This window comes from Struthio camelus, chromosome W, assembly GCF_040807025.1.
Source record: "Struthio camelus isolate bStrCam1 chromosome W, bStrCam1.hap1, whole genome shotgun sequence".
Lineage (NCBI taxonomy): Eukaryota > Metazoa > Chordata > Aves > Struthioniformes > Struthionidae > Struthio > Struthio camelus.
The window spans coordinates 37678925-37704061 of record NC_090981.1 but is presented as its reverse complement, the minus strand read 5'-3'; the positions used below and the strand labels follow the sequence as shown (position 1 = coordinate 37704061).

The following is a 25137-nucleotide window of genomic DNA, read 5'->3' as shown; positions in this document are numbered from 1 at the left end:
CAGTGTGTGCTTACTTATGAAGCCATTCTCAATTGGGCAAGCACTTTAACATGTTTGAGTACCATGCATTTGTACACCAGAGAACCTTGCTGAATCCGAGCTTGAATGGAACACAAGTTGTTGATCTCATGGATATGCACTGCCCAATTTGCCAATGCCTTTTACTACTCCTTCTATTTTTCTAAGTATCCTTCCTTGACAAATCTGTCTCCAGCCCTTGCCCTCCTTTCTCACTGAAACCACTGCCCACATACCAGGCACTCAAAAGAGGGAGCCAAATGTTGGATTTCAGAGTACTCCTGGAAAGCTTCTCCAGTTGTGAACTCCTCTAGTACCCATACTCTCCATATCAATTTGTAATTGATATGCTTTTTGGGTTGGAATGCAAGTGCCTTAGGAAAGGGATTGTATTGTTTATTTTGTCTGGCCCATTTAAACATGTATATAACTACAAAAATAAGTATAGATCATTCTCTCCTTCAACTTCTCTGACAAATACTGTACACAGTTAATTTTTAAGCAGAAATGACTTTGAGGAAGGGAAGGCAATTAGTGTTCTTTGGTTATTTAATTTTAAGAGCCAAGAACCTTAGTTATGCTATATGTATCTATGCATGCATGCATGCGTTAAAGAAGCATGTTGACTAGGAAATAAACCAGAAGTTTATTTTTCTGGGTGAGAAGACAAAGTCAGACTCTCTCAGTGGTATCTAGTGACAGGACACAAGGTAATGGGCCAAACTGAAGTATAGGAAATTCCATTTAAATACAAGGGGGAAAGAGGGACTTTACTGTGAGGGTGACTGAACACTGGAACAAGTTGTCCCAAAAGGTTAAAGTCTCCATCCTTGGAAATATTCAAAACCCAACTAGACAGTCCTGAACAGCCAGCTCTAGTTGGCCCCACTTTGAACAAGGGGAGGGCTGGACTAGACAATCTGCAGAAGTCCTCTCCAACTGTTCTATGATTCTATGAAAAGCAAGGGAGAAATAGTGATAGAACTCTAGAATTACCCCTTGCAGTTTTCTGCAAGATAATTCCCATTTACTATGTTTTGAAAACAGCCTTCTAACGTTACATTTCTGAACGTTTCTCAAAGAAGTGTCATGATCCTCTATTAAATACTGGTGTCAAATTTTAAAGCTGATTTTAAAAAGCTCAAGTGCAGGTGAGTAAGCTGTACATAAAAATCAATATTCCATGTATATGTCTTTCTCTCACACATTATATGAAACTGCTGAATTTGGTATGATATATGGATTTTCAGTGGCTGGTGAAGTGACTTCTCTATCAATAAAGAATCTGCAACAGTGGAAAACTGAAGCAGAACAAATTTAAAAAAAAAGAGAGAAGAACATGAAAAAACTATCAAATTGAAAGCACTGATTAAAACTGAGCCACCTTCACAAAAAAGGAGAAAGTCTCACAATCCATTAAAGTAAGACTGAGGAGCTATTATACAGGCTGATCCAAGTTTCTGCCACAGGAAAATTGTCAAGCACGCTTTTAGTGATGAGCTGTACTGTACAGTATAGCTTCCTTACCAGGGAGCTAATATTCCACTGACACGGAAGACTTCACACTGGAATAGAACTGGGATAACGCCAAGCTTTTGCCTCCTTTCTTCATAGGAGGAGGTTCAGACATGTCCTAGAGGAAGGGTCACAAAGCTAGCAATTTACTGATATTCAACAGCTGCTTATGGACATTATCAAGTAATAAAGATGGAATGGCTCCTTAACAGCCATAATAAAGGTCAGGGAAGAGAGGACTAGAAAAAGCTTTGAGTGTTTTTTTTTTTTTTGGGGGGGGGGGGGGGGGAGCAGGGAAGGCACACAACAAAAAACCCATTGAACATCTTTTGATTCTGCTTATGTTAAGTTCTCCTGACTAGCAGTTTTCCACAGGGAAGAAAACTTAGAACTATGGACACATGGCAAGAACCAACATGGAAATGGGAGGCAGCTGTAGCGCACACACTCAAACTCAGGTACAGAAAGTCTCCACATCTTACAGTTCAGATGTTTGGTAATAAAGAACCACAGCAGTTTTGTATGGGAAGTTAGAATTGAGGTATGATATTATGCATATAAATAAAAAACATCTGGGGGAAAACAGAGCTTCTTACAGAAGCTTTGTATCCATACCCCACATTCCTACAACAAACATATCTGGCCTTGAATTCTGACCCACAAAAATGCAGCTTCAAGCACGTTTACTTCCACTTAAGCTTTTGGCTAAGTTTGACACATAACAGCAATATTCAGGATCATTCAGCCAAATATAAGCTCCTCAGCTATGTCCTTGCCCTACCAAAGCAAAAGCTAACAGAACATCCACTGCAAAAATTCACTCCTCAGCTCTCCAGGCCCTGCTCCCTATTCTGAGGAACAATAGGACAACCAGTTAAGCTAGATTTAACTGTGCCAAGCACTGCCAGAATGGTAGCAATCACATGAGTGTAAAGGACCAGTCTGCACAATTTTAAATAAGAATAAAACATTATGAAATAATACATTAAAATCAAGATAGCGCATAAATCTTTCATTCAATCCAAGTTCCACACATAAGGAAAAAAAGGTTTTTCTTTCTTAGATTTGCAGGATTTCAGTCTGGTTAGTTTCACAGCCAAAAGCTACTTGTGCTCCAGTAACGTGACATTCTTTAGCTGCATTAACTATGCTGTATTCTTGCAAAGGTATTCAAGTGTAAAAATGGCTAATCAAAGCAAAAATTGACAGTATCATACAATTCTAGTCAGGAGTCAAGTTTCCAACTGAAATGAAATTCTATGAAGCTGTTGAGCATGTGCAGTAGAAAAATCCACTGCTATCCCCAATTCTAATTGGCAATAATTTTCTTACAAAAAGCATATTGAATTACCATTTACAAGATGAGCTATTTTAAATGAAAGCTAGGCCCCAGAGACAAGCTGCTGAATCCATCAAATTTAGAGAAGCTTTAAACATACTTCTTTAAGATATAAAAGAACACAAAGACAAAAACATATGAAAAAGACACCTTTTGAACAACAGAAATTGTTGATGGTATTCAATAAATACATCAAGCATTTGATTAAATTTAGAATTGAAAGTGACAGGAAGCCCACCTAAGATGAATTCTTGAGTGTATTACTTCAGACATTTAAGAAGACATATGTATGTTCTTTATAATCTTCGGAATATTAAGCTGATAAGGAAGATAAAGAAAACGTTTGACTAAAGCTCTGAACTACCACTTCAGAGTTCAGGTTCCACAGACTTCATGAAACACACTGGATGCATCCCCAGGTTCCCAAGATTCTCCTGCATTACTGTTGCTATACCGCCATGAAAGCATAGGCTTCAATTTCTACTTGCATCCAAGTTCATACTCAGCATGCGGATTGGTTCATAAGCTTGACTGGGAGAATTGACCAGCTTCAACCCTGGGAGAGGTAATGGGAAGAGAGAATTGCCAACTCTATTTTAAGTTCATATTTAAAGTTAATGAATCACTACTGCCTGAATTACATGGCAAATTTGTACATCCAAGATTTAACACATTGCCCTTTTATCATGCCTGAATGCTGACCAAAAATGGTCAGTTATAAAGAAAAAAATAAAAAAGAAAAATGTGAGTGTGTGATTTCATCTATGCTTAGGCAGGTTTTGCCTCTTGCTTGGCCTCATAAGTGAGGGCATGAAGTTACCTAATAACGTTGATGCACAAAGAGCATAAACTAGAGGCCACCAGCATATTTCACATTCAACATTTTGAACAATTAAATATTTCATAATAAAAGGATGCTGGTTAAGTTGAATGCACCATCTCCTACAAAAAACATTCTTGAAAAAGTTAAGAGACCAAAAGCGATCAGGCCAGTGGAGGGATTGAAAGGCTTACTGGTAAATAAAATAAAATAGCTTGACTGAACTGAGATATTGCTAACTGCATCAAAATATGATTGAAAATGCACATCATTAAACATGATACATCTACAGGTGGAAAAATACTAACTCTGGAGAATAACAAGGATACACTCAGGCCTTCATTTACATTAAATAGTACAGCAGAATTGTAAAGGTGGTTGTTACATTACGAAAGAGCCCATCATCAGGTAAGAGACACATTAGCCTTGCCCTCTTAAGGTCCCTCAATGCAGAGGATAACATTAACAAGCACATAGCCCAACTGATATTCTCACTACCATAATATCAAAGCATATTCCAAGGCATTAGAAGAGTTTCACCTGCCCAGAAGCAGAGCAGGCTAGTTCACTACTTCTCCTTGAGACTAACAGCAGATGGACCAAGCATCTTCCTCAAAAAAAAAAAAGGCTCTAACAGAATGTCCTCCAGCTTTGAGCCATAAGAACTAAATACTATATCTTTCTTAAAACCTCAGTGATGCCAAAACTGAAGTTATTAGTTTCAAATCCCGCCAACGCTTAAGTGTCTGTTTGAGACATCTCAGGATGGGTTTTAGAAACACTATTCTTTCATGAAGTTAAGTCAAAAGTAACTCCACTGAGGCCAGTAAAACATGCATCCTTGTTTGAAAGCATTATGAAGTTGATTACAGTTAGGAGCTGCTGTGCATGGTCTGTCAACAGTGACTTTATAGCCTGACAACATATAAACAAGAAAAATGAAAACACTTGCCTGAACACCAGAACAATTCACTGCTATTACAAAGAGAAAATTAAATTAATAATACACATAGCTGTTGCTTATGACTAACTGCAAGTTTCTGAATGTGTCAATCTAGACAGTTTATACTGAAAGTACTTAAAAAAATAACAAATGTAGCTGTAACTGCATTGGTCAAATAGGCTATAGATAAGTTCAGTTTGATCTTTTATAGCTAAAGTTTTTTTATGAAGAGTACAAAAATTCTCCCTCTTTTCACCTTCATTTCTATTTAATTGTGGTATTTCTTTTGAAACTAGGCTTTGTAGAACTACTAACTAGTTAACTGATATAAATACCAAGTGATGATGGACCTGTGAGTAACAGGCTTTCAGGCTTCCTATTCAAATTAGTTGGGACTGTTTCTCTCTTATTTCCTGAAGCATTATGCAGTAACATTGGTCCATACTTAGAGGTGAATTAAGGTTTAAACAAATGGTACTTCAGTCACCACCTCAGTGCCTAGATATCCCACCTCTTCAGTGGCCACCTCAGTGCGCCTAGATATCCCACCTCTTGGTTATCTTAGTTATCACATGGCATACAGCTACCTCAGTGCCTCCTCTCTACACCATTATCTTACCTATGCATTACAAAGCCAGACCTCAAGTCACAACACAAGTAGTATTTCAAAGAACACTATTACAGAGATCTTGGACAGGTGCCTAATAGAGTTTAATTGCCACCACCTGCTTCCTCTATCCTGGAGTGGCCCTGATGCGGAAGCATCCTTAGCAAGGAGCATATTGCCATCAGCTGGAGGGCAGGTAACATTACTTCTCAGCAGGACACTCTCCTTCTATAACAGTTGCATACTCCTTGCAGTACAGCAGTTTTCATAGTGAAGGTAGATACTACAACATCCTTGCCAGTCTCAGCCACGAGCCTTTCCATTTTTTCCACACTATTTTAAATCCAATTACTCTGGCTTCAGATGAACAACTACATTCTCTCACAGAAGCTCCTTGCATCAGATGCACAAAAAAAATGTCTCTTCCCTAGACAGGTGATAATTCATATCACACATGGTGGAATAAACCAAGCAACCAGTAAGACTACACTTTGAGAAACAACAATAAAATTACACTCATTTTCAGAAGCTCATTAACAGTTCTGCCTCTCTTTCTCTTTTCCTCCTCTATCCTTACTATGCTAATTACAAAAAGAAGAAAATTACCAAAAAGCATAAGAAAAATGGTCCACACTAACCTGATACTCTTCATGCCTTCACCAACACAAACTCTCACCACAAACCTCCCTGCTTCTTTCAGCTACTGCTTTTACATCCCCCCGAGCCTGGGCAAGCTCCACCCCCTCGTCGGGCTCAAAGGAGCCACCCTGTCGAGCCCATTTGCGCTCCCCTCCCACATCCCTGAAAGGCCCCGAAGCCTTCCAGAGCAGCTTCATTTACCCAATTCCCCAAATAATCACTCAAAGCCAAAGGCTATCACCACCAAACAAAAACCCTGTGATCACACAGGGCAAAGGCTCCCTCATTTTTCTTTCCTATGCACAGTCACCTTTTTTCATGGGAAGTACAGGAACTTCATATCTTAGCATCCTTTGTCAAATGCACTCAAAATTGGCCAGTGGGTTCAAATTGTATCGAACGAAGTGCACAAAAATGGACACAGAGCACAATCATGCTGGCCTCACTTCTATGAGAAGCCAAGAAGAATTAAAAAAAAAAAAAAAATAGCATTACCTCTAAAACCCAGGAAGCTGGGTAACGTTTTGGAGGGTAACCTCCTGGTGCAACACTTCACCACCAAGTACTGAGCTACTTTTAAGCTAGTATCTCCCAAGGTTTGGAATTTAAGATATATTTATGGTCTCTTACTCAGATTTGTCAATGTTTATCTTAGTCTTATGATCTAAACGGGTATCATTTACAAGATGATCATCTACAAAGATGATTAGAGGGCTGGAGCACCTCTCCTATGAAGAAAGACTGCAAGAGCTGGGCCTGTTCAGCCTGGAGAAGAGAAGATTGAGAGGCGATCTCATCAACGTGTACAAGGATCTGCAGGGGGAGTGTCAAGAGGATGAGGCCAGCCTCTTCTCCGTGGTGCCCAGCAACAGGACAAGAGGCAACGGGCAGAAACTGAACCACAGGAAGTTCCATCTGAACCTGAGAAAAAACTTCTTGACGGTGAGGGTGACAGAGCATTGGAACAGGTTGCCCAGAGAGGTGGTGGAGTCTCCTTCCCTGGAGATATTCAAAACCTGCCTGGACACAAACCTGGGAAATGTGCTCTAGGTGACCCTGCTTGAGCAGGGAGGTTGGACTAGATGATCTCCAGAGGTCCCTTCCAACCTAAACGATTCTGTGATTCTGTGATCACTAAAGTGCCTATTTTTATTAAAACACACATATAGAAACAAGTTGATATTGGCACACAAGTACACAAGCACTGAAGTGAAACGGACAGTTGAGGTAATTCAGTATCTGTGCAAGAATGCCTACACTGACGTGAGCCGCCTGTCTGCAACGGTCGCACGCATGCAATATATGCGATACCATTTTACCAAGTACAGAGTAGGACAGCTTTTATATAAAAAGAAGTGTACATAAACATACATCATTGTACATCAACCTCCTAATTTGGTATTTTTAGTGTAATTCAGTCTTTTAAATGCATAAAAAACCCCAAAACTTCTGAATAGGTTAAGGAGCTGCTTCAAATACCACTAGCTTTTATAGACTTCAATAGCCTTTCATTTAAGCCCAATATATTACAAATTGTAGCCTACTGTAAAGAACATCTTCCCCTAGGAAAGTTCACAATACCTATCATGCTTTTGAAAGCAATTACTAATTCACTGTTGATCTTTTAAAATAAGTTCTACACCTGGGTGTTTCTCTCGTAACTTAAGGGATCACAAACACATGCTCAAACTTATTTTTTTTTAAACAAGGATGCATGTAAGTCTTTGATTATCTGCTCTCCTCAGTCAATGTGACAATCAATGTATGTTATTCTATCCACACACCTAGAAATGGAGCATAACGGCAAACTTTACAAATATGAAAAAAATGAATCAGGGAGACAACTAACCTCCCATATGTACAATATATATAAACAAAGGAGTTCCTTCTGCAGTGGGAGAGGTGAACATAATAGATCAATTTATCTAACCAAATTAAAAAAATATGAAAATTCAAATACATTAAATATGCTTGTGCATAACTAATGATATGTAAAGGAGAAGACTGGCAGAAAATCATCTAACAAATCCTATACATGACAGGTATTCCAGAACTACTGAACTACTACTCTCTTTTGCAGGAGGGTTGTTTTTGCATTTCGCATATTTTCAATCACATACTGCCCTGATACCCTGGCAGACACTGCCAAAACCAACATGAAGACTTCAAATACCAACTGATAATAAGAGAAAAGGAAAGTTATCCAATAATCCTTTGTTAAACTGCATAAAAAAATGAGCATAAATTAGGAAGAAAAATTAAGTTAGTTAGAATCAGCTATGTAAATTAAGCACTGCACCTACAAAGAGGTTTAGGGTAAATATGATGGTTCCAAGCCTCCTAAATATTCCTGTACCCAGAAAAGCTCCTTCAAACACAAGTTTTAGCAATCAAGCAATGGCTGTTACACTGCGATAGTTCAAAATGCGAGTAATTATAATGGTGCTCACTGTAATTAGAAACCAAATGTGTCTTGGTGTCTGTGATAACAAATAAGGAGCTTTACATACTCCATTTTAGAAGATTTCAAGCCAAAATAAATAATATAAAGTAGCTCTTACTCACTATGTAAGTGCCAGACTCTCGTGAAACCTCTGTAATAGATTCCATATAATAATCCTTCCAATGCCTATTTGATATGACTTTTGTTAGACTTAATTAATGTTGCAAAGTGCTTTGAGATTAATGAACAAAAAATGTTCTGTCAGGGTAAAATATTATTGTCAGACACATATTTCTGCCTGTGAAACATATTACTATACATACAAATGAGTCTTCACATCCATTAGGAGTCATTTATATGAAGTAGCAAATTTTGAAATATTTCACACTAGGTGAAAACAAACTTATCTAGATAAATTTCTAAAACTGGATTTTTTTTTTGTCACTGAGCACATCCAGTTAGAACTATGTTCAACTTGCTTTCATGAGCAATATTCATTTCATCAATATATGTTCAACTTCCAGTATTGTTTGTGTTTTTCACAAACATTTGACATTACAGTCTTTGTAAGTGACTACACAGCCTAAAATACAGAAATGACCCACGGAAGTTCTTATGTTGCTTTTGTAGTCATGATAATTTAAGGATATGAATTACAGTGATACTGTATTACCTCTCCCCTACAACCCTAACAGTACCCCTACCTGTAAAGCTTGAGCAAACCAGCCAAATCTGGGCACACACACCTTCTTTCTGGTTTGAAACAGAAGGAAAAAACATAATATTTCAATTCAGGTTGAGAATGGAATATAACTGCATATTTTAAATTGATTACACAAAGAAAAAAAAGGTGAGTTGTGCTCATGAAGCACTAAGTGACAAAAACACACAAAGCACACAGTAGACTGTCAGGAAGATTTTGGTTGTAAAGATATTACAGTGCAAAAAGAAATCCCCAATGATTGTATCCTCTTGTTTACAACATATCATGCTAAATTCAGATTTGCATATAAAATCACTACAAAATTGTGATATGTACCCACGATAATAATTTGTCTTGAACATCATCAAGGGCAATCCTAGGAACTAAAATTCCTAACGGCAGTAGATATTAAAAATTATGGACTCAGTAAAGACTTTGGCTTATCTCATGTAACAATTTGCTCATACCACAACACCAAGCATCCCTCAATTTTCCTTAGGTGACAATTATCTGTATTCAGCTCTAAAGCCGTATTCAGATAAATTCTTTTTGCCAATGCAAAATGATGCTGTTGCCAAGAAAAGTACTAATTTTATCCCCTCCATTTCTATCTTTTTATTGCTACAATTGTTCATACTTTTCCACAGGCCAGCACAAATCTTTGTGCAGCAACATAGTGAACTGGATTTGAGAACTGAGCCACTCAAAAATTCCTGGCCAAAAACGTGTCCATTGAACTACACTTTATATCAATTATATTTGGCTTGTATTATCTTTCAAACTTAGTGCATCAGTTTCAGACCTGAGGTAAGGCTTGCACATCTGAAGCCCTGGCTATTTTTACAAATTCTACATAGCAAAATAATTAAAAATATCACTTTGCCTAACAGCCTTGTCTCACAAACAGCCTTATACCATCCATGTCTACAACAGCACTATAACTGTTTCCACAGGACAATTCCTTTTACAGCTCTGTTTTACTTTCCAGTGCATTATCTGGGCTCTTTGGAAGCAATGGAAATAACTTCCTAAACTAAGAATTTGTTTAAAGCGCCATTCTCTGTCTTCTTTCATTTCTAGGCTTTCTACTTTTCATCATATTAAATATGGTACTTCACATATTATGGCTTCCTTTTTGGCCAATGTTTCCCATGTTATTTTTAATATTGCTCTGTATGTTGTATATTTTATGTATATAAAACGTATTTTATATATGTAATACATTTTTTAATTTCAGAATATGCACTTAGTTAAAAAAAATCTGTCATACATAAGGCAAGCTAAATTTACTGTTATGAAAAGAAATGGTTTTAGAATTGTGAAATTAGAGTGGAACATGAGACTCTGGTAAATTACCATATTTAGATACTGCTGTTAATCTATAGTTTTACTAGTAATGTATAATTAATATCCCTTATATACTGCCTCTAACAGCTTATTTTCAGCTTTTCTCCTTCATTAATTGGCATTTTACAATTGCTCAAGCTTGTAGTTAATATCTCAATTATCAGTAATTCATCCCAATCTCACTACTCCTAATTGTAACTGTTCTGCAAAATTTTATCTTGCCAAAAAATATAAGGCACAGTTTCTGAAGAAACCAGTATTTTCCTAGGGTGTCTTACACGATAGTTGTTTTGTCTCCTCAGATCCCATTTTATGACACTACTGAAAAGATTTAGGTAGTTTATGCTAATAAAAATGTTTTCATGAAGTACATCGATCTGAATTCAACCACATATCATTTTAATATTGAAAAATACCTCTTTCTCTCTCTGATAAAATAGGATTGAAAAAGCCAATATGACCTGTATCTTGGTTCTGTTATTATTTCAGTAACTGGCATGATCGCCTTGGAAAAGGATAGCATTTGGTGGCCCTGCGCATTTTTGCTAACATGTCCATTAAGCTTTATATGCTTCTTCCTTTCATCAAGATCACAAAATTAGACATTACAAATTATCTCCTTTAATTATCTGGCTTTCTTCTTGCTTATATTTTTGCCTCATAGTTCAAGAAAAGAATGTTCTTTGTGAAGAAAAGTGAGCAGCAATAAGAAAGCAGTACTAGAAAGAATTTATTTCCAAGTCATATCCAAAAGTAAAAAAAAAAAAAAAGTTAAAGATGAAGAAGATAACCTGATAACCTGGCAATTCTAACCATTATAGTAATGAATTTTTTAAAGTAAGGAAGAACTCTGTGTATAAAAAACTGGATGTGAATTAAAAGCCTAGATTCAAAAATTCATAGATTTAAAAGCCAGCAGGTACCATTATAATAATCTGTTCTGATCCCCTGCATAATATAGGCCAGGGAATTTCACCCAGTCATTCCTTCTGCAAGCACCACAGTTTGCGTATTATTTAGATGGTCTTCTTACACACGCACCCAATGGAGTGTTTACTGTTTTCTGTAATAACCTGCCCAGCTACCTGATTATCCTCATTGTAATTAATATACATCACATTTCTAATAATGTGGAAGGTATTAGCTTTCATTTCTTTGCCAAAATTTCAACCTAAGGCAAATTAGTCTGCTTCTCTAAACTCTACCTGCATGGTTTTCTCAAATACCTGCTTCAGACTGGACAGCATTGCTGTAGCCTGTTAATAAGATAAAGATATTTCATTTCAAGTTTATATTTTGAAGGCAAAGAGATGCGAGTGTTAGTATATATTTTTTCATCAATTGTTAAACAAATGTAAGGTCTTGAAAGATGGCAGGTGGATGAAGGACCTGTTAGCTAATTAGCAAGGATATATTTTTAGGGTATTGTTGACTAAGCTCAATAGAGTTCAGCAAATGTGCCTTTGGGCATCAGCATCAGTCAGAAAAAGAGCAGTGATATACTTCTTTCCACTCCACAGAACAAGCTCCCCCCCCCCCCGCCTTTTATTCTTTCTCCTGAAAATATCTATGATATCTACCTACAGATCTCTATTTATAGACAAGAACTGTAAACCGCTAGTTCAAGGATTTTACTACTATTGCCAACGAAAGTCTAAAACTATGCCACTGTGGGAATCAATCTAGAGGATTTCTGGAAGTCAGGATACTGAATCTGCAACCTTTGGCCCTGCTAACATTGTTCTGTGTAGAAATACTCAGTATAGCCCTAAAAGAAAACAAGGACATCTCAGCCTATCCCAAACTTCTCAGAAAGAAGTCAAACAACAAAATACTGTAGTACCAGGATTCAAAATACATAGGAAAAACAGCAAGTAATCTGTGACACTGGTGGCGTAATATTATCTACTGGAGGGAACTTAGCATCTCCCCTAGTAATTAATAGCCTCACTGAGCAACACAGAATCTGTATGGATGGGAGTCCCAAGCCTACATCACAGCCATATAGTACTGTGTCGCCACTCACTCCATCAGGATGGCAACACCTACTGTGATAAGCTGCAAGAAATCAGAATAGCGTAAGGACAGGAACTGCAGTTGAACTGGGTGACTGAAATTATCCGTAGGTAGACTGAGCAAAAATTGCACTGGGACATTAAGTAGAGAAGAAATTTTTAAATCTTATCAATGATTGCTTTGTGAAGCAGCTGGTTAGGAGTCCACAAGAAGAAAATCAACCTTTTACTCAGTCCTGAGTAATGTGAAGGCTCTGGGTTTGGTTCAAAAATCTCACCACTGAAGTTCCGCTGCGAAACACTGATCTTAATGTACCTATGTTCAGCATCTCTTCAGGAGCAGCACAGGACATAAATTTCAATACAGGTAAAGGAGAGCTACATAAAAACAAGAACACTTGTCAAAGAGAAGATAAAAGGAGAAACTTCAGGGAATTAAATCCTTCTACAGTATATGGTGACAACTGATGGAAAGCAGACTACCATACAGGAAGCCAAGCGCCAGTGTGCTATTCATTCTCATTAGGAAAGGCTTGAGAAAAGGTAAAAAGAGGCCTGCCTGGCTAAAAGGCAAGGGGAATTAATAGAAACAGGACAGCATCCTCAAAACACCTAAAAATCGTCAAAATGAAGAAAAGATTGTAAAGTCTGACATATCAAATGAAAAATATAACCAGACAAAAAATATCTCAAAAACAACTAGCTAAAGGAATCACAACTACGTCTTTCTTCAAACAGGAGTGAAAGGTTCTCTATTGCCTATTGACAGCCAAGGAATAAGAGAAGCACTCAGAAAGGACAAGGCCATTGTAGAGATGCTGAATGGATTCTTTGCACTGACTTTCACTGTGGAAGAACCTAGGTAGGTTTGCATACCAGTCCTTTTTGCAAGGGATGCAGCACAGGATCTGTATGAAAATTTAAGTAATTGTGGAAGAGGTTATAGTGTACCTACGGACAAAATAAGCACTAACCAATCACCAGGACCAAAGGCTATTCACATACAGTGAGTTTCTAAGAGAAATCAATGATGAATAATTGAATTACTAACAGCTGGGCTAAGCTCCTACTTAAAATTTCCTTAGTATGAACTGGTGGGTGGCAAATATGATATCCATTTATTACAGAAGCTTCCGAGGGGAACTACAGGTTTGTGACATTGACATCTGTACAAGGCAATTTAGTACAGATTATAATAAGGACCAAGCAGACAGCTGAATAAATATGATCTACGGAGCCAGTGGGGGCGGAGGGTCAATACTGCTTCTGTAACGAGAAGCGCTACATTACAAACCTCCTGAGGTTCTCTGAAGACATCAATGAGTACATGGATGAAGATGATCTGGCTCAAAAAACGATTTTCAAATGGCATTCCATAGAATCCCTATACAGGCAACAAAACAGGAAAGAAAAAACAATTTGGGGCCAAAAGAATTAGTGAAAACTCCTATTTTTACAAAATGTGCAATTAGAATTACAGAGTTGCATTGCATTATAAATCTACCTCATTTCAACAGAAGTAGGATAGAGTTACATTATCCCAAGAAGCTCAAGGACAGAGTATGCCCAGAAAACTGCATTTGAACTAACTCAGTTTACACTTCAACTTTGGGAAGGTCTGGACTCAGAAGAAGTATAGTAAGTATGGCAGTTTAATTAATTCACTTTAAAGCTCAGGTGTAGGAAAGCATCTCAGCATAAATCTACTGCTTACTGCCTGAAGCGGTTTTTTGAAGAGTTTATAAATGCACCTAGAGATCCTGCAAATTCACCGATAATACCTTTGCTTTGTGATTCATAAATGGGATTCTTCATAAAAATTATATCTTTGTACCTAATTCCTCTTTAATTTTTATTATGTGAATACTTTCATTTGATACACTTTAAATATTTTAAAAGCTCTTTGTTGTTTCATGTTGCTTTTTTACCTTTTCTTGTTAAATATAGATTTTTGCCTCTCAATACTACCTTATGCAACAACACCAATAATCCTCTCTTACTGCTCCTTAATTACTCTCCTTCCCTATTTTGCAAAGAAGGTGTTCTGAGTAGCAACTAATGTAATTATGTCTCACTGCTCAAATTTATAGTAGCTAACCTGCATTCACAAAAGCATTATGTTGGTGAGCACATAAATCTAGTTCTTCTAACCCTCTCTAAATAGCATATACCAATGTAGAAAGGCTATCAAAAAAATATTCCATCCTCTTAACACAGTGATGGCAGCATCAAACTCCTCTTTTGTTAAAGAAATTTCAGAGATTTGGCTTTAAAATACTGCATGTAAAAAACAGGTGCATGCATGGATATGCATGGAAATTATCTTGTGGGAGGGTTGTTATTCCCTTTCCAAACACGAAAGGTGTTTTTTCCCCCATATAGTCACAATTTCTGTGAACTATAACTTTTCAATAAAAATACCCCAGAACAAGCCCAGGAAAGCTCACAACACTACATATATCTTTAGCATTTGTCTTGCCCATATTTACTGGCCTCTTACCAGTTTCTAGAACTAAGGCCATCAGTTAAATTCAAGCTGTGACATCTGTTTCTGTGGTATTACAGAGATATAAATTAAGCATAGTTTTTGACTCTCATGTCTCTACCACTTTGCCATCCCACAAACAAGGAGAGATCAGAGTCTCTATTTTAAGTGTTGAGCACTACTATTTGCAAGATTAGCTTGAGGTAACACACAGGTTCTTATTTGCTTTTTATTGCTGTTGCAACTTTTTTCCTCACTTCTGAACTTTTGCAGCACCTCTCCAGCATGCTTTCATTTTTCTCTCCAAAAGGATGAGACATCGGAGGATTTTTTTTTCCTCCTCCCATTTCTAGCAAGCAGCAAAGTCTTCCTTAATCCCACATCCGAGACCTGAGGCTTCGTTGAAAAAACAGGGCCTGGTTGTGGAAACACTGTGACTGGGATGGGCAGGTAACGCTCTGTTGTCTCAAAGGAGGAAAATATCCCGAACATGGTACTAGATGCAGTAATTCCACCGGTGTGGGCTTCTAAGAAACCAGGAAGAGCAAAAAACATAAGTCTGATTAAAATAGAACTAAAAGAGGGGGTGAAATGGTAAAGGTGCATCAGTACCCCATTAGGCTGGAAGCTCGCAAAGGCCTTGGACCCCTGATAAATACCTTCATAGAATACGAACTGCTTAGCCAATGTCAATTTGAATATAATACACCGATTTTGCCAGTAAAAAGGCCCATTCCCAGGAATACTGATTAGTGCAAGATTTGAGAGCTATAAATCAACTAACCAAAGATACACATCCCACTGTGTCTAACTCTTATACCCTATTAGCATCTGTACCCGAGAGTAATGCCTATTTCACAGACGCCTTCTCCTGCATTCCAGTGGATAAGCAAAGTCTTTTTGCCTTTGAATGGGAGAATCCAGTCACTGGAAGAAAAGGTCAATTGTGTTGGACTCTTCTTCCCCAGGGATTTAAAAATAGTCCTATTTTGTTCCGTGAGGTGCTGGCCAAAGAATTAGACCAGTGGTGAATGACGAAGATGGTGTTACTCTTTTGCAGTGTGTGGATGACATCTTAACTGGAGTTGATACTGAACAAGCTTCTACAGAAGCAACAATAAGCCTGCTAAACTTTCTGAGACTAGCCGGATACCGGGTCTCAAAAAAGAAGGTCCAAATTGCAAGAGAGGAAGTCTGGTATCTCAGGTTTGATATATCAAAAGGACAACAAGCACTGGGAGGGGGGGCGGGGGGAAGGAAGGAAGCAAGCAAGCAAGCAAGCTATATGCTGAATAGCAGTACCAAAAAACAAAAAGCAGCTAAGACAGTTTCTGGGAATGGCCGGGTTCTGCCAAATATATATTCCCAGTTTTGGACTTATAGCCAAACCCTTATATGCAGCCACCAAGGGCTCAGGGGAGCTGTTAGAATGGACTCCAGAATGTTGAAAAAGCTTTGACGAAATTAAAAGGAAATTGATGGACGCCCCAGCCTTAGGCCTCTGTGATTTAGCAAAACCTTTCCAGTTACATGCACATGAGAAACAACAGGTGGCTTCTGGGGTAATGACTCAGATGCTTGGAAGCTGGAAAAGGCCAGTAGCTTATTTTTCAAAACAACTGGATGAAGTAAGCAAGGGATGGCCGGCCTGTCTCTGAGCTGTAGCTGCAACTGCTTTATTAATTCAAGAGGATCGGAAGCTCACCTTGGGACAACCAATAGCAGCGTTAGCCCCACACGCAGAGGTGGCTATTTTAAATCAAAAGGGGCACCACTGGATTTCTCCAAATCAACCAGCCAAGTACCAAGCCACACTGATAGATCAAGAAGATGTTACCCTAAGTGTGGTATCAACTCTTAACCCTGCCACTTTGTTACCAATAGCAGAGCAAGAACCTTTACAATGTGATTGTTTAGCAACTGCTGAACAGGTATACACCAGCAGGCCGGATCTGAAAGACGAGCCATTGAAAAATGCAGATTTGGAACTATTTACAGATGGTAGCAGTTTTATGCAAAACGGGGAAAGGAAAGCCAGATATGCAGTGGTAACCCTCTGGGAGGAAACAGAAGCTAAACCCTTACCCCAAAATACATCAGCACAAAAAGCAGAAATCATTACTCTTACTAGAGCCCTTGAGATTGGAAAGAGTCAAAGGGTTAATATTTACACTGACTCTAAATATGCTTTCAAAGTCGTACGTGTTCATGGAGCTATCTGGAAAGAACGTGGGCTGTTGAACTCCCAGGGGAACGGTATAAAATATGGACAAGAGATTTTAAAATTACTACAGGCCATACTAGAACCAAAGGAAGCGGCAACAATTCACTGCAGAGCCCATCAAAAAGGACAAGAAGAAATAATTCGAGGCAACAGGTTGGCTGACCAAGCTGCAAAAAGAGCAGCTATACACAAATCAGTGATAGGTGCCCTCATACCTAGCAGGAGACCGGACTTAAAACCTCCGCAATAGTCAGAAAAAGAAAATCAACTGGTAGAAAGATTAAAGTGTACAAAAAGTGAAGAAGGATAGTGGGTGACTCCAAACCAACAAATGTTAATCATCTAGGATCATCTAGGATCATCATCTAGGATGAGGGAGGTTCTCCTTAAGAAGTTACATGAAGATACACATATGGGATCAGATATTATGGTGAGCGGTACCAAGAGATACACCATAGGACCGAAAATACATACAAGTACAGATATAACGGTAAAAAAATGGCAAACTTGCTGTGCAAGTAATTCTAAAATTGAGAAGAAACCTCTGATGGGTGAAGTAAGAAAGGGGATAACCCCTGGAGAATACTGGCAAATAGATTTTTCCGAATTGCCAAAATGTGGACAGTATAAATATTTACTTGTGTTAGTAGATACGTTTTCTGGATGGCCCGAGGCTTTCCCCTATCACAACAATAGGGCTAGAGAAGTAACTAAGATCCTCTTAAAGGAAATAATCCCCAGACTCGGGGTCCCCGAGGGCATATCCTCAGACAAAGGGCCTCACTTTGTTTCAGAAACAGTTCAGGGAGTATCTAAATTCCTCCAAATACAATGGGACCTGCATACCCCTTGGAGACCACAGTCTAGTGGAAAGGTGGACAGAATGAATCAAACCCTTAAAAGACAAATTTCTATATTGTGTCAAGAAACCCAGTTTAAATGGGTGGATATTCTACCAATTGCTTTGATGAGAATTAGGATCACTCCATGGGCCAGGGAAGGGGTAAGTCCATTTGAAATATTGTACAGAAAACCGTATCCTATTAATGAAATGGGAAATCAGAGCGATCAAATGCATATCAAAGGTGAGAGAATCCTGAAACACTATTTGCTATCTTTTTTGCGGGTGTTATCCTCTTTACACAGGTATCTCAACCAGCGACCTCCACTTCCTTTAGACTTTCCAGTCCATAGTTTCAAGCCTGGAGACCTGGTTTATGTCCGGACCTGGAAGGATGAACCATTAAAAGAAAAGTGGAAAGGACCTTATCTTGTGCTCCTAACTACATATACCACAGTAAAGGTGGAAGGGATCAGCTCCTGGATCCACTACACGAAGGTAAAAAAAGCTCTCCCAGAAGGGCAATGGACATTACACAAACGGGAGTGCTAGAATTAAGACTCTCTAAGAACTATACAGGCTAATGAAGTGCACCTGGAACTCCAAAACTTGCATACACTGAGTTAGAGTGCTCATAAGGACTGTTATTGTCTGGCTGTGGATTGGTAATACTGCTGCCTGCAGTCATAAGATTTATTTATAGAATATTGATCTTTGCAAGCTAAACCACAGTGTCTAGAGGACTATGGATAAGAATACTCTTAATCTTACTGTGTTCACCTATTAGCAATATGAATCTGATCTTACAACTTACACAGTCTTTTGGGAAAATCCATGATGTAACTCAGATCACTGTTTGCCAACTCCAAGGTCTGCTGAGTGACCAGTCCCTTGGGGAATACTCACAACTAACTTAACATCAATGTGGGAACATACGTGAAAAAATGTACCCAATAATACCATAACATGGTGTAACAAAGAAGGGAAACATATTCTAAAGTGGTCATGAAATGGGATGGAGGAACTAAATTCTCGCTTGCAGGCCCCCTCCAAGACGGCTTTACAAAATCATTTGCTCCTAGATTTACTTTTATTTCGTGAACATGGAGTATGTGGCTATTCAGACCTAAAAAATGACAGTTGCTGTGTCCATATCCCTAACATCCCGGAAAATCTGAAGAGACAATTTGATCGAATGGAACAGATAGCAAACACTAGTCATGATCTGAGGAGCAGTATGAAAAATGGCTGGTTAAATAAAATACTTCATGGGATGGCTACAGACTTTATTTCAAATCCTGATTATACTTGTAATACTGATTATAGTAATTGGCATAATCTTTAGATGTAACAAGGGTATAATCATCCGAGCTGTATGTCAGGATCCTCACCTATAATGATAACTACAGCCCACCCTGTAAGTCTTCCCTGAAAGCCCTGAAAGCCTTCCTGTAAGAAATAGAGAAGAATTCCAGCAAGATATACGCCAGTGGGAAGAAACCAAAAGACGCTACTTGAGACTTATTTGAAATAATGAATTATTAATCTAAGTCTCAAAGGGGGGAACTGTTGGAGGTATGGGGAAAAAGGGAGATTAGGGCATTATTCAGTCTTTCACAGGTAGTTAACAAAACAAGACCCTGAAGGAAGGAGCAAGACAACACTGTAAGACAACCAGATAAGGAAGTACCCAGATAAACCCGAAGAGAACAAAAGCAGTTGATAAACAGGAGAGAACTACTTGAACCACGGGTGAACTAGCCTAACTAGCCTAATATGAAACCCACCCAGGAGCAGGGAAGCCCCCTGCTGATCAAAGCCCCTTCCCCAGAGAGCACGCGTAGTAGAAAAAGAGGATACTGCGACTTCAAATGAAGATGAGACCTAGCATGACTTAATGCAGTTGCAAACTGGACTGATAACTGTTGCTTAAACGACATAAAGCGTAGGCTGCCTCGTAACCAGGTGTGCTAGCTTTGTGGAGTTACCACCCCGCGCCCGCCTCTGCGCAGAGATGACTTCAACAAGGAGCTCGACCCTGTGTGTTTCTCAGCTCATTGCACACCGGGTGAAAGAACTCTTCTTTGGGGATAACAGCATCCCCCCCGCCCCGGCTCCGCACACCGCTCAGGGAACCGCTCCGGCCGCCCAGGAGCGGCGGCAAGATCCAGAAAATGGCGGGCAGGGCGCTGCCGCGGCCCCAGCCGCGCCCAGGCCGCGGAACTACAGCTCCCATCGTGCCGCGCGGCAGCAGCCGTCCCGCCCCGCCCCCGCCGCATCCCATAAGGCTCCGGCGCCGCCGCCTCCTCGGGAAGGTCGCGGAGGGGAGACGGTTGGTGCGTCGGCCTTGTTGGTGCCATTATGCTGGCCAGAGCTGTGCGCAGGTTTGCTACGTCTGCTATCCGCAGGGGCCACTATGAGGACGGGCCCGGAAAGGTAAGGAGGGGAGGAGGCCCCGGCCCGCCCGGAAGGTCGCGGGAAGGAAGGGGCCTGCGGGTGGGGGAGGGGTGGTAACGGCGGGGGCGGGCAGCGGTTAACGGCGGCTAACGGCTCTTCGGGGACGGGGCCGAGGCCGAGGCCGCGGGAAAGGCCTCCCTGAGGGGCGCTGTGCTAGTCACGTGCTGCTGGGCCCGCAGGCACCTCTGCTGCAGGCCTCGCTCGGGGGTGAGCCCGGCAGCAGCTGCTGGGCAAGGGAGAGGGGGAAGTGTTACCGTTGTTGCAGAGGTCGTAAGGGTGCTGCTTAAGTGTGGTACGGGCCTACCCTTGCTTGCCTGAGTGAGGTACAGGCCTGTCCTCTCGTGCTTGTTCAAGGTGAGTGCATCACTAGGCTGTTGGAAAGGGTTTAGTTTATCATCAGGTTTTGCTATCCTGGTGAGCTGGATGCTGTTGTGAGGAGCAGGGTGATGGCTGCCCTTTTGCCAGTTCTCTGGCTGGCATTGTGTGGGCTTTGGATTTTCCTGGTACTGCCATTATGGCCATAGCCAAGCAAATGGTGATGCAAAATGACTTTACTTTCTTTCAGTGCTGCTCTCTGCTGCACTGGTACAGATGATGAGCATTGCAGTATGAGGGGAAACAATGATACTGTAAACGCTTTCTGATGTACCTTATCCTTAATGTTGTCTTAAAATGCTACATCTAAAAATTAATTTCTCATACCCAATTAACATGAGAAGATTTGATCAAATGCTAGAAACAACATTTTTGGAATGAGGGTAAGTAAATACTGGAACAGATTGCCTAGAGGGACTGTGGGGCCTCTGTTCTCAGAGACATTTAAACTTAACTGGATGTGGTCCTGGACCAGCTGGTCTCACTTAGCCTTACTTTTGAGTTCTGTGGGGAGGTGATGAACGTAACCTCCAGAGATAACATCCAGCCTAAATGATCTTGTCCTTCTAAGTACTGGGTCCCTCTCCTCTTAGGAGGGAGGAAAATTGTTTTGAGAATGAATGTTTAGTATGTCAGTCTGAATTTTCCTGTTAGTGCTCTGGGTATCTCACTGTTACTAAGTGGATGAGGAAGCAATTAAAGTATCTTATTGGTTGCAAAACTAAAACTTCTTTTCTTTTCCAGAATATTCCATTTTCCATTGAAAACAAATGGCGATTATTGGCAGTAATGTGTGCATTTTTCGGAAGTGGATTTGTCTTCCCTTTTGTTATAGTCAGACACCAGCTCCTTAAGAAATGAAGAGGACAGGCTGTAATCTCACTAACTGGGTAACTGATTTTGTTAGATACTCTAGCACTGGAATCTGGTCAAAAATGAGCTTTAAGGAGTCAAACTTCACCTATTAGCATCACTACATTTTACAGGTCTTCCCAGACCAGCTGCTTAGTTTGTGGTCTGAAGTTGCTACTGAAACTCATAGAGCAGGCTTAAGTTTGTTTCACATAGCTGCTGAGCTGTCATTGATTTGTGAACTTTGACTCCCCAAAGACAGCTTCATGGTATTCCCCATCTGGGCAAATGGGTAGTAGAATGGTACCGGTTTGGATAATTGCAGTAACGAAAGAGATCCACCTTCATTAAAGAAACACAGCTATACCTAGTATAATCTGTAGAAATATCTGGCACACATGATGTGAACAAAACAGTGTGAGAAACTGTGATGCTGTAAACGCTTTCTGATGTGCCAGTTAAAAATGGAAAACAAGACTTTCTGAACTTCAGTTCTACCATGTCAAAACAATCATGACACCTACATACAGCACTCGTTTGTTTACTGTATAAAATGCATTTCTTAAAATAAGGTGGTTACGGTGGTTTTATCACAACTGGTGCCATGTTAACTGATGCTGGCTGATGACCTTTACAGAAAAAGTAAGTTTCAAACACTGTGTGGGCTCTGGAAGCATGCCACTTCCAGTTGAAAGACTTCTTTAATTTAACTCAATTTAACAGATCCTACTTTGGAAATAATTGGTACCCAGAGATGCAATAATGTGAGAAGTAGCAAATCTTTCTGAGAAGCTGGAATGACCTGAGTAGTTTTTGGAAGGGAATATAATGCTCACTGGAATTTCATAAGCAGAACACATTATCTGTATAATTCTTTCAGTCTGATACTTTTGGCCACTTAGCTTTTCTTTCACATCCCAGAAAGAAATAAACTGGGAGACCTGTACTGATGTTGAGCGCTTGGCTGTGTACACTCAGAAGTACAGGCCTTTGCCACAAAAATTTGTAGTGGATGAAGCAAAGCAGGTCAAAATTGTAATTAAAGCACATCTCCATATCTCTTCTAGATTCAATTTGTTAATTCTTTTTCTTGCAGAGCTGAAGCCTTCTACACAGCAACTTTCAATGGGAAGATGACTGAAACTATATACCATGCTGGATATGTCTGTAAATAAATCTTTAATCTGAATATCTTGGACTGTCTGTTTTGTGAAACTCCTGAAGCCCTTCAAATTGCAATGCACTGACATTAGGGTGAACACTGATGTTCTTTATCTCCTGTTCTTAAACTGAAATTGTTATTTATTCTCCTTCCTTTTCTTCTCTCCATCTCTGTAAAGCTAAAATTGGGCTAATGGAGTTTTAGGATGGACTGGATACTTAAGTCGCTTTGCGATGCTGTGTGGACATCTCAGAAGTCTTTAGAGTCACTGTAGAGTAATGACCTGGGATAGATTAGGCAATAAGCCTAACAGTGGGTATGCTGTCAGTAATCCATGCCACAGAATTTGCGTCTTCAGTATTTCAGGTTGATTAGTTGAAAACACTTATTTGGTTTTGTTTCCATGCTTAGGAGATTCTCATGAGTTTTGTTGAAGTTCTTCTGCTAAAGATCCCTTCTGTCTGCTGCCTTATTGCTGTGAATATATGGGTTGCCCTATGAAGAGTCTTAGCTGATTTCCTAATGCTTTAGGCTTGGGGTATAAAGTAACTGGAAACAAGTATATAACAAGGCAATAACTACAGCCCATGCCAGAAAACCTATTGGTGATAGGGATTCTATAGCTTATCAAAATTTCTTAGTTATTACTAAGAAATTAGTTGCTGTATCTAAAGAATTGATAGCTTTAAGTTTGCAGTTCTAGTCTTAGTGTACATTCGTGCCTAATATATAATCTGAATAATTAAAGGCAATCTCTGAACTGTTAAGAATACTGTCAGGATACTTCTACCAACTTGGATATGACAATCATAAATTTAAATGAGTGCCCCTGTTCATGGCATAGGTACGAAGTCATTTTCATATTAATCTATGCTGCAGTAGTGTATCTACTTATTTTTAGCAGCTCTTTGTTGGGAGTACTTCACTGGCTAAATATGTAACTTCAATACTGGGTTATGCTAGTGTATTTGTTATTTTATCCTTTCAAATAATGCTGTTACCAGAATTTTGATTTGCTTTCCTTGAGTGAGGTTCTTTGGCTTGCTTTTCTTCCTAAAACAAGCTGTTCTATAACAGTGTAATATGGTTTGCAACATCTGTCAGCTTGTGAACTGAAAGGTCACTTCCACAACAGTTCAGGTTCTGCTAGTATAGTTCAAATCTAGGCTAATATCAGTTGATTGTGAAATACAATCAATGAAGTGTGTAAAAGGGGCAAAAAATATCATAATGGAATAGTAATTGGGTGCCACATCTCTCTTCCTAGTGGTGCCTTTAAAATGATGAGTAGTGTCTGAAGAGATTGGGAAGAGGCAAAGAGGAAGAATATATCTGTTGATAAAACTGTCACTGGAAGCAGAAGAAAACCTAATGAAGGATGGTGATTTTGGTCAAAGGACCAGCAATGGCCAAAGGAAAATGATTGTATGGAGAAAATCTCATGATTCAGAGGAAGGATCCCAAACTCTAGAGGTTTCAGATTGTAAGAATGAGGTATAATTTGTTTCTTACTGTAACTTTTCTTTTTTGTCTAAAGAATAATTGCTTTGAACAGACTTTTACAGAGTGTGTGTCCCTTCATGCCTTGGAGTGAACTAATGTGTGTTTACAGTGTGGCTGTCAAAGCGTTCTGTTCCCCTGTTATCTAGGAAATCTGGAAAAGCTGACAGTAATTTCTTGGTCTAGGGATGGGACTATAGCTTCTTCCAAGAACTGAGATGCTATAAAAAAAATTGTGCTGCTTATGCAAAAATCAAATTGAACTACCTTTGTGGGAGCTTCTAGACACTCATGTGCAACAGGAAGTAGCTGAGACTCAAGTCAGATGTCTCTGTTGTGCAGAGTAAATAGTGAAAGCCTGTTACAGAATCACGTTTTTCGTACAGCATAGAGATTTAACTTCCATTGTGTATTTAACTTGTAGCAGCTCACTAGTGCTTGATCACATTTTAAATAAAGCTTTCTCTTTCATAGCTTTCCTCCTTGTTACTCCTAAGTCCTTGATGTATTTAAGAGCAGTGACCATCGGTGAAGGTTTATCATGCTGTTCTGGGCAAACCAGTTCCTTTAATCTTCTGTTAAAATCAGCTCTTTCTGAATATTATTCCCTTCTCTCTACTTCTATTTAAATCAATTTTTGAACATGGCTGGCTAAACTTGGTTATTTTAGGTGAATTTTTAGAGCTTTCCTCCTCTCATTGTTTATTCTAAAACTGTAATTATCTCTTTCATAATGTCATTACAGTGATGGATTATAGTCATTTAGGAACAAAGAGGTCCTAGGAGCTACTAGTTTATAAGTAATTTGAAAATTACGACCCTATTTCCTCCCCCCACACCACCCCAACAGCT

At 39.3% G+C, this 25137-nt stretch overlaps 2 non-coding genes across 2 annotated transcripts; both read left to right on the top strand.

The window, feature by feature from the left end:
* The first annotated feature begins 20981 nt into the window (after positions 1–20981).
* LOC138064353 (small nucleolar RNA Z39) lies at positions 20982–21044 on the top strand. The gene has a single exon (XR_011137599.1). It is a non-coding gene; the product is annotated as a small nucleolar RNA Z39 (small nucleolar RNA).
* Positions 21045–22015: 971 nt separating this feature from the next.
* Positions 22016–22077, top strand: LOC138064352 (small nucleolar RNA Z39). Its single transcript, XR_011137598.1, has one exon. It is a non-coding gene; the product is annotated as a small nucleolar RNA Z39 (small nucleolar RNA).
* The last annotated feature ends 3060 nt before the right edge of the window (positions 22078–25137 follow it).